The following is a 10,014-nucleotide window of genomic DNA, read 5'->3' on the forward strand; positions in this document are numbered from 1 at the left end:
AAAAGTTGAGTTTGTAGTAAAGCAGGAGATATTTGATTTTTCTAAATATTCATTCAATTTTAGTTCCTAAGAAGGAAACAAGAAATACCAAAGTAAAACTGCTGCTAATCTATAAATATTATATTAGCTAGAGTAGCTTATTGGTAAGTTATGCAAGACAAAATTCTCACTCTTCAATATGATTGATGTATCTGATGATAGAGAGGGACAATAATTACAATAACTAAGTTTAAGATACAATCGGCATCATTATCAGTGTTTAGTAATTAGATGATAATTTTAAGCAAAATGTATCATTATGATGCCCCAGTAAATATCCAAAATCTGGGTTTGTTGATTTCTCTGTGTGGTGGAGTTAAAGATCAAATGTAAATCTATAGAAACTGAGGTGCAGGGTTATGATTGCTAAACTGACAAAAACAAACAAACAAACAAACAAAAAAATATGTAAGTATGTTTGTGGACGGCACACAGAAGTGGCCAAGGCACAAAGACACAAAGCGTCCCACTGTAAAAAAAAATCCAACTTGAATTACTCACCATGAATAACCATTTCAGGTTTTTAGAAACTAAACTTATCAGCATTTTAACCCTTGTGTCGTCCTGCGGGTCAGATTGACCCGTTTTAAAGTTTGAAAATGTGGGAAAAAAAATCTATTTTCACAGTGAAACTTCTGATGTCCACATTTACAACATTTTAGGAAATCTTTGAACATTTTTTGGTGGAAAAAAAGAAATGTTAAAAATGTTTCTTAAGATTATTCACATAAAAATCAACCAAAACCCAGCGAATTTCATTGGATTTTGGTTGATTTTTATGTGAATGTTCTTAAAGAAAATATTAGAATTTTTACTGATATATATGTAATCACTTTAGATATTTTTAGGATTTTTTTGGAAGATTTTTACTCATTTTTTGAAAATATTTACAAGAATTTTCTTGCCAAACTTGGGGGATTTTTAAATAAAACTTTTAAGGAATTATTGAAATTTTCTTCCTGAAAGTTTTGCAAATTTTCAGAAATTTGGGGAATTTTTTTGATTTTTTTGAATTTTTTTTCAGACAGGGAAACAATATTTTTTGGTGCCTGTAAATAAGGACAACAGGAGGGTTAAGTAAAAATAATCAAGCTTGTCACTTGTTTCTCTGGAAGTGAGTAAGTTCTGATCTGTGAGCTTTTGTTCCTTATTTTGGGAATAAGAGGAAACGACTGTTTTCAATCAAATGTTTATGCTTTGTACTGTGAAAGATAAGTTAAAAATCAACAAATGGTGTATATAAAAGTATATTTTAAAATTGTATTTATTTATTTCATTTTGAAACAGTTGGTCTGATTATCACTGCAATCAACTTTGAGTTCAGTTGAATAAGCATCCCAAATCCTTAAACAGTGTCAGATTTTATGTTCTTTTCAGGTCTTACAACTGTCTTATTTTTATTTTTCCACTTTCATAGACAAAAGCTGCTATGGAAACAGGAAACAGAGGCATTAGGGGTATTAAGCTTACATGGCAGCTCATTTATCTGAACATTGTAATTCATTCTAGTTACTTTGTAGCATAACCAACATCATGTGCTCAGGACAGAAGAAGTTACATTCCACAATTAAATATCTAAAAATTATGAAATAGAAGATACTTCAAAAGAAACATATATTGTTATGCAATCTGTTATTTTAAATCATTATGTGGTGAGGTACAGTGTTAGAAAAAATGACAAGCAGCTCAGCAGCTGTGAAATAACTCTCATTAAATGCAAACAACTAACTCACATCCCCAAACATACTTACTCTTTATGGCTGATCAAATGTCTGTACAAACTGTCATTAGGTTTGATGTGTTGCTGCATTTACTGTCAGTCACCAAACTAACTAAATACTATCTAATCACACAAAATATTCTCTTTTTCCTTATATCTCTTATAATCATAAAAATAAAAAATAAATCAATAAAAAATAAAACAAGTCAGAAGTCTACTGTTAGAGTTATTGTTGTAATAGTGATTTTTGAGCCATAATGCTCATATTTAAACTTGAACCATTCATGTATCTGTCTTCAGTATCATGGCAAGCACTGCTGTGATATGCAATGTTAGAGCGCCATCCATTGGGCCAACAAGCTCATTACAAGTGTAGTGAAAAATGATGCAATGTCTTGATAGCGACTCCAATCATCGAAAGTGTTGTGTTTTCAGTACAGTTCATGGTGAGAAGGCGGTGTTTAATGACATGCTCCTAATCCACCTTAGAGTACATATAGGCTAAATATACAAATATGGCAGCACAATATCTTCAGAGTCCAACAGGAATATCTGTAGCTATAACGTTCAAATGTGATTGTAGTCACCTCAATACATTCACTAAGTGCTCATGGCTCACTGTGTAGAACGAATAAACCATTGTTTGTTTTGACCAGATCGAATCCCTTTACTTCCTTTTAAAAATATTGTCAGCGGTTAATATGCTCTGAATGACGGTTAGGACGTGGATGACTGAACGAGTTTTTATTGTTTTCTGAGTGACAAGTTTAAACAACGTGGTCTCAGTTTGTTCCGATGCATTTTAGCAAATAAAGCTGATGTTGTGCTGCGTGTTGTTCTGATGGGAGGCTGCTGAGGGTCTGAGTGTTTCTGAGAACAAACCCGAGTTCAGCTCGAAGTTCTGCTCTGGATCTGTTCCACTGAACACACAAACTAACACACAACACAGCAGTGGACGTGCTTTCATGTTGTGGGTTTTCTTGGTGAGACAATAAATAGTTTTCTGACTCGTTCTTAACCAGGAAGCCTGTGTTAAGTTGTGACTATCTCCAGTTGACATGGACGTGTTTCCTGAACAATCACCAGGTGTTAAACACCTGGCAGGATGGCAGTGATCTATATGGATGAAGCAGAATGCTTGCAGAGCTGATCGGTAGCACAATGAGTAAAACAGTGGTCTCGTAATTTTATCGCTGGATTACGTGGTTTCGAATCCTCTCACCTACTTGAAAAATACGTGTTTTTTATTTCGGCCCGCACGTTTCTTTTTACTGTCTGTAGATGATATTTACATGGATATAGACTTTGTTAAGTAGTGATGCCGACGTTTTTCGGCGAGGTCTTCTTTATCTGGTATCTTTATTTCACGTAAATCCAGGTCTGATCGTGACGAATCTGCGAACGAAGCATCTGGAGACGGAAACTATCACCAGTTAACCTGATCACCAGTTAAACTGGAACACCGGCATGGTTGTTGGTGCCAGATGGGCTGGTCTGAGTATTTCACAAACTGCTGATCTACTGGGATTTTCACGCACAACCATCTCTAGGGTTTACAGAGAATGGTCCAAAAAAAACAGATAATATCCAGTGAGCGGCAGCTGTGTGGAGGAAAATGCCTTGTTGATGTGAGAGGTCAGAGGAGAATGGACAGACTGGTTGGAGATGATAGAAAGACAACAGTAACTCAAATAACCACTCATTACAACCAAGAAATGCAGAATACTGAATGCACAACATGCTGAACCTTGAAGAAGATGGGCTACAGCAGCAGAAGACCACACTCCTGCCAGCTAAGAACAGGAAATGGAGGTTACAATTCACACAGGTTCATCAAAATTGGATGATAGAAGTTTGGAAAAATGTTGCCTGGTCTGATGAGTCTCCATTTCAGCTGCAACATTCAGATGGTCAGAATTTGGTGAAAACAACATGAAAGCATGGATCCATCCTGTCTTGTATCAACGGTTCAGGCTGCTGGTGGTGTAATGGTGTGGGGGATGTTTTCTTGGCACACTTTGGGCACCTTAGTACCAACTGAACATCGTTTAAACACCATAGCCTACCTAACTATTGTTGTGAACCAGTGAACCCATCTTCTGGTGGCAACTTCCAGGAGAATAATGCACCATGTCACAAAGCTCAAATCATCTCAAACTCTTTTCTTGAACATGACAATGAGTTCACTGTACTCCAATGACCTCCACAGGTCACCTGATCTCAATCCAGTAGAGCACCTTTGGGATGTGGTGGAACAGGAGATTCATATCATGGGTGTGCAGCCAACAAATCTGCAGCAACTGCATGATGCTATCATGTCAATATGGACCAAAATCTCTGAGGAATGTTTCCAACACCTTGTTGAAAGTATGCCATGAAGAATTAAGGCAGTTGTGAAGGCAAAAGGGGGTCCAACTTTTTACTAGCAAGATGTACCTAATAAAGTGGCCAGTGAATGTATATTATCAGATTTGGGTATGCAGTGTGGTAAACTTACCTTTACAACTGAGAGGGACTGAAGAGTCATCTGATATGAAACAATATTAGAATCAAGTGAAAAGGGGCTTACAAAACATAAGTCCAGCATATTGACATTTTGTCTTGAATAATTGACAGCATCAGCACAAACATACACTTGGCACATAACAAAACAAAGCAAATGAAAATCAGGAGCAGAAATACAATTAAAATAGTTCAACCTGACATAATTAATCACTTACATTCCTGCAGTTTGTCTGTGCAGATGCTTGTCTTTAAATGTTTTTTTGGCTCCATCTTGTGGACATTTGGTAGGATCACTATACTCTGCATGTCACGGTGGAGCTTCAGACTTCAAAGCTTAATGTGTCACTTGACTCATATCGGAAGCACGCAGTCAGGGCAGGGGGAAAAGAATAAACAATCTCTCGTGGTTTCCTCTACAGGTAAACATAACTGATTGATGTGGGAAAATCATGATTATACCACGAGCCATAAGGGCAGATGAATCCGTGTAAATCAGCACCAAAGGGTTCAAATTCAACCACATCTGAAACAGTTTGGTATCCTCAGTGAGGCTAAAAATTACATATCCTATTTTGTGTCTGAAACATTGATAATATGACCTGAGCTGCTTTTGAACATTGAATTGTGATCCCTTTAATTCGGCCTGTTGGACAAGAATTTACCACAAAACACTCTTCTGTGATAAAGTGAAAACAGATCTCTACAACCTACTGTGAATTAATTAAACATGTAAAATGTAAAATAAGTGATTACATTAGTCTTCAACCCTATTTATTCAACCCATGTGCAGCCAGATGGTACTAGAAGTCACACAATAAATGAAATACATGAGTGCAATAAATGTGTCTGAAATGATTGTAGCAGAAAGTCAACTGGATCTCCAGTGACTGGTGAATCAGTTCTGTTGCCCTTAACAACTCTGTGAAAGGGTTATTAAAAAGCATAATTTAGGGGATGGATACAAAGAATGTCCAGTTGATAATAGTTGAAGGACAGGTAAATCCATCATTAGGTAAATCAAAGGAATATGACTCATGCATAAATCTACCTTGAGCAGGATGTTCTCTAAAACTGAATGACGTGGAAGAGATTAGTGAGAGAGGTCACAAAGACATCTATGACTTCTACAAAGGAGTTTCAAGCTACAGCAATTGACAAGGGAGAGACTGTGCATACAGCAATTTTGCTAGGATTATTCTCCGGTCAAAGTATTATCAGCGAGTGGCTAAAAGAAAACCACTGTTGAGAAAGCTTTTATTAAATCTCAATGAGGGTTTGACATTTGGCATGTGGGAGACTCCAAGGTCAAATGGAAGAAGATTCTTTGATCTGATGAGACCAAAATTAAGCAGACTAGATGCAATACCAAATATTGCACATCATCACAAACATAAGATTCCCAATGTAAAGCAAGGTAGCGGCAGTATTGTGATGAGGGGATGCTTCTCAGCAGCAGGCCCTTGAAGGCTTGTAAAGCTAAAATGACTGAAGCAAAGCATAGGGTAATCCTGGAGGACAACCTGATGCAGTCTGCAAGAGAACTGGGAGGAGATTTGCTTTCCATCAAGAGGATGACTGAAGCATACAGACAAAGCTACACAGAAATGGTTAACAACAATAAGGTGAATGTTCTGGAGTGGCCAAGTCAGAGTCCAGACATCAGTCCAATTTGGAGTTTGTGGATGGTCTTTGAAAGAGCTGCTCACTCAGAATCTTCATGGAATCTGACAGAGTATTAGCAGTTTTGCGGAGAAGAATTGGGTAAAATTGCCATATCCATATGTACAAGGATGTGCAATGGAGACATTGCAAATGATTGCATGCTGTAATTGCAGCCAAATCGCATCTACAAAATACTGACTTGGAGGAGGTTAATAGTTATGCAATCAGTTATTTCACATTTTATATTCCTAATTAACTTTGTAGAGAGGTGTTTCTACTTTGACATGAAAGGGTCTTTTTTTTCTTTGGGAAACGTTTGTGAAAAAACCTAATTATTTTGACAATGAATCAGTGTTGAAAAGGAAATCACCCTAACCATCCTAATTAGATGCAACTCTACTCTGAGCTCCTTCCGGGTGTCCAAGCTCCTTGCCTTGTCTCTGCGGCTGAGCTCAGCCGTCCTGAAAAGGAAAGAAACAAGAAAAAGAAACTAATTTCAGCTGCATATGCCTGCAATCTCATTCTTTCAGTAACTACCCAGAGCTTATACCCACAGGCACTGTTCCCTCTAAGCTGCGCGCGTGCGCAATTGCGCACTGCTGACACGGTCTCCGCAAAAAAATAAACATGTAACAATTCATTCTGTGCTATTTTTCAGTGTGAGTCAGTGAGTGACCGGTGACTGGCTGCTGCAGCCAATGATGCGATTCACATACGTATTTACCATAGACTGTATATAATGGTATTTACGCAGCTAATCAACGTCATTGACAGGCGTCCTTATGTGCAGCCATCGTTGTTGTCATAGATATGAATGAGTAGATAGGACACGCCCCTTTGAGCTGCGGCTACGGCGAGGCTAAGCTAGTGGGGGCAAAGTTTCAGTGCATTCCGTTGATGTAGACGGCGTGGAAACGGAAACAACAAGTATGCTGGCTCACTGTGCTGCATACAGTTACACACTGCGTCATACGATTGAGACAAGGAAACTTGGAGTGACTTTTCATAGGTAAGAATAGTTTTTGGCTCTTTTTTCATTATGAAATCTTGTTGAGAGCTTCCAGTCTATGAGAGCTAACTAGTTAGCCACTAGCAAAACACTAAGTCGAGCTAGCAGCTTGACAACCAAATACCAGACGATTAATAGTAGCTGTAGTATAGTTGTACAAGCAGTAGTAGTAATGCTAAAAGTACAAGCAGCAGTAGTAGTATAAACAGCTGTTAGAGTCATAGAAGTAGTATCAGCTACTACTAGTAGTAGTCACATTGCTATTACTACCACCAATACTACCAATAGTAGTTATGAAGCCTAACTCATGTATATCCAGATTACCATCTATGTTCTTCCTCCAAACCTATTTTATGATTGGGATTACAGGCAATTCTTTATGACTGCTCTCAAATAATTGAAATGTTACTAAACAAGATTATACTGATCAAATTAAATGGCTCTGGTCTCCAGTATATTGGCGAATTTGGTTATTTGTACTTAATTTATTAGCATGATTTCTTTTTAATATGTTGTGTACAGACTTAATTACTTCTCTGTCTACTTTTCTTACTCCATGCAGGTTTCCCAGAGACTATGGGTTGAAGAGGAATTGGAAGTTTGTCGGCTTAGACCTGGTGTCATTCCATCAGTGTTAAACTTCCCGGCTCATCTTGGAAGAGTACGTGCCAGAAAGACCACGACCAAGCAGCCTTGAGATCTTAGACAGTGTCTCCCTCAGGTGGGTGTCAACGGTGTTCACAGTCAGGTCTGTGGTAATCCCGTCAAAAAACAAAACAGAAAAAAATCTAGATTATAAATCAACATGTAACCAAAGCACTCTGTGTATAACGCCATAGTATAGGATGTAGTTCAGAAAATGTCATAGTATAGTATGCTTTACTCAAGAATAACATAGTATGGCCTGTAGTTCATAGTACAGCATGTTGGCAAAAAAACCCCATAGATTATTATGTGGTTCAAAAAGCGCAAAATGATAGGATGTTGCCTAAAATTGTCATGTATGATATGTGGTTCAAAAAATGTCATAGTGCAGTATATTGTCAAAATAGTATGTTATTCAAGAAAACATCAGAGTATAATATGTCATCTAAAAAATGCCATAGAATAATGTATCATTGCACAAGTAAAAGTATAGTAATTTATAATATGTTGCTAAAAAACAACCAAAAAAAAAACCTAAAACAAAAAAGTCAGTAATATGTCAATGAAAAAAGCCTATAGTATAGTGTGTCGCCCAACAAACATCATAGTATAGCATGTCGCTCTAAAAACGTCTGGCCTTTGGTCCACAGCTGTCAGTAGGGGAGGAGCAACACAAAAACAGTCCAAACGCTGGTTTCCAGAGGGTTAGACGAGAATTTATTTGAAAGAGTAAGTTTACAACAACACAACATGTGAGGGGGTTTAAAAACAAATGGGTGTTAGTAAAATAAAAATAAATAAACAGAACTAAACGTGAACTTCATGTTGACATTGATGGGCATTCCAACCAGCAACAAAGTAAAAGATAATCAATACGAAAAAAACCTCTTCCTGTTCACCTCTTCAAGCCCCAAAACACACCGCAGTAGCACCCTAAACTAAAACTACCAATGTGTTCCCTGTTTTCCTTTCTGAACAATTCAAAGGTCCCTCTCTATCTCCCCACACATCCACCAACCACTGGAACACATCTCCAAAGTTCTGCTGGGCCAGCTCAGCTTCCCCTCAGAAGAAGTTCCACCACCTGCCAGATGAAGGAGCCTTTTGAGAGGCAGCTGGCATTGTGATTGGACTGTACTTTGGTCTGTTCCAATCCAGCTTCAGCTCCAGAGACGGCAGGCGGGACGAGTCAACGGAGGCCGGGTGGACGAAGGCATGCAGCTGAGTACAATCCAGAAAACAACAGAGGAGTGCAGGGCCAGAACAAACAGAGTAGCATCGTATGTCTCTTAGAAAACATCATAGTAGAGCCTTTGGTATGAAAAAATGGCATAATATACATCGTATGTTGTACAAATAACAAGTCAAAGGAAAGAGACATACATTGTAGAATTGTAGTAATTGTGGGCTGACTGATTTACTGATTATCAGTATTTTTTACTGATTTACGGTAATAAATACATTTAAAATGGTGCTACTTTGGCTCTGAACCTTTATCTACCTGTGTCTGCTCTGTCTTCTGGAGTGATTTGATTGGTTATACGTCACAAATAAAACTCCTTTAACTTACATCTGTAAACAAAACAAAAACGTATCAACAAAGTTTTCTGTTGAAGTTTGTGTTCTTGTGAGTTTAACTCCAAGATTTTAAATACTTTCATTTACTGCAAATGAATATCTACTCCAAATGTCTCACTGATAATCATTATCAGCCTTAAAAACCCACAAAACACCCCTCTATACTCGACCAAACTTAGTAAAGTCCGGTTCCCCCTTCTATAAATCTGCTTGGAATCTTCCACTTCCTGTTTGTCAAAGTGGCCTTCTACCTGGACAGGTTTTGTTGGAGCTCATGCAACAAACATTTTGGGTAACTGCACTTTAATATGGATGTATGACACTGAATTAGAGCCTGTTTTAATGAGACTGAGTTAAGATGTGTAGCTCTGTCATTAAATAGTAAATTATTTCTCAGAATTCACAGAGAAAAGTCTGAAATGTTTGCTAGGTTAGCATCCCACATGTTCTTTGGCTCAGCTAAAGCTAACTCTCTCCAACTTCTGGATCTCTTGAGTTGCTTGTTGTTAAAATATCTTGCTAGAGGTGCTGAAGCTCAGAAAGTCTGAGATCTTTGTTCAAAATAAGCTCATTCTCAAGTCTTATCTGAACTGTCCTCTTTTGTTTGAACTTTCCCTAAACTTAGGAGTTAATGACAGAGCAGCACATCCAGACTCCGTCTCATTTATGTAGAGATTAAACTTCAGTGTCATTCATTGATGTTGAAGTGCAGTTTTTCAAATGTTTGTTGCACATGCTCCCGACCAAACCAGTCCAGGTGGAAGACGATGTGAAGAGAAAGCTCCAGAGGATGAATATCACACATTTACATTGGAAATAAATGTCCTTTAATTAGACATTGTCATGCAAATGATGT

At 37.8% G+C, this 10,014-nt stretch overlaps 1 long non-coding RNA gene across 1 annotated transcript; it reads left to right on the top strand.

Annotated features, from left to right (window-relative positions):
• Nucleotides 1-6,785: 6,785 nt before the first annotated feature.
• Nucleotides 6,786-9,131, top strand: LOC129347644 (uncharacterized). Its single transcript, XR_008599840.1, has 3 exons — nucleotides 6,786-6,935; nucleotides 7,498-7,656; nucleotides 8,567-9,131. It is a non-coding gene; the product is annotated as an uncharacterized LOC129347644 (long non-coding RNA).
• Nucleotides 9,132-10,014: the final 883 nt, after the last annotated feature.

The sequence above is a fragment of the Amphiprion ocellaris genome, chromosome 19 (assembly GCF_022539595.1).
Source record: "Amphiprion ocellaris isolate individual 3 ecotype Okinawa chromosome 19, ASM2253959v1, whole genome shotgun sequence".
Classification (NCBI taxonomy): domain Eukaryota; kingdom Metazoa; phylum Chordata; class Actinopteri; family Pomacentridae; genus Amphiprion; species Amphiprion ocellaris.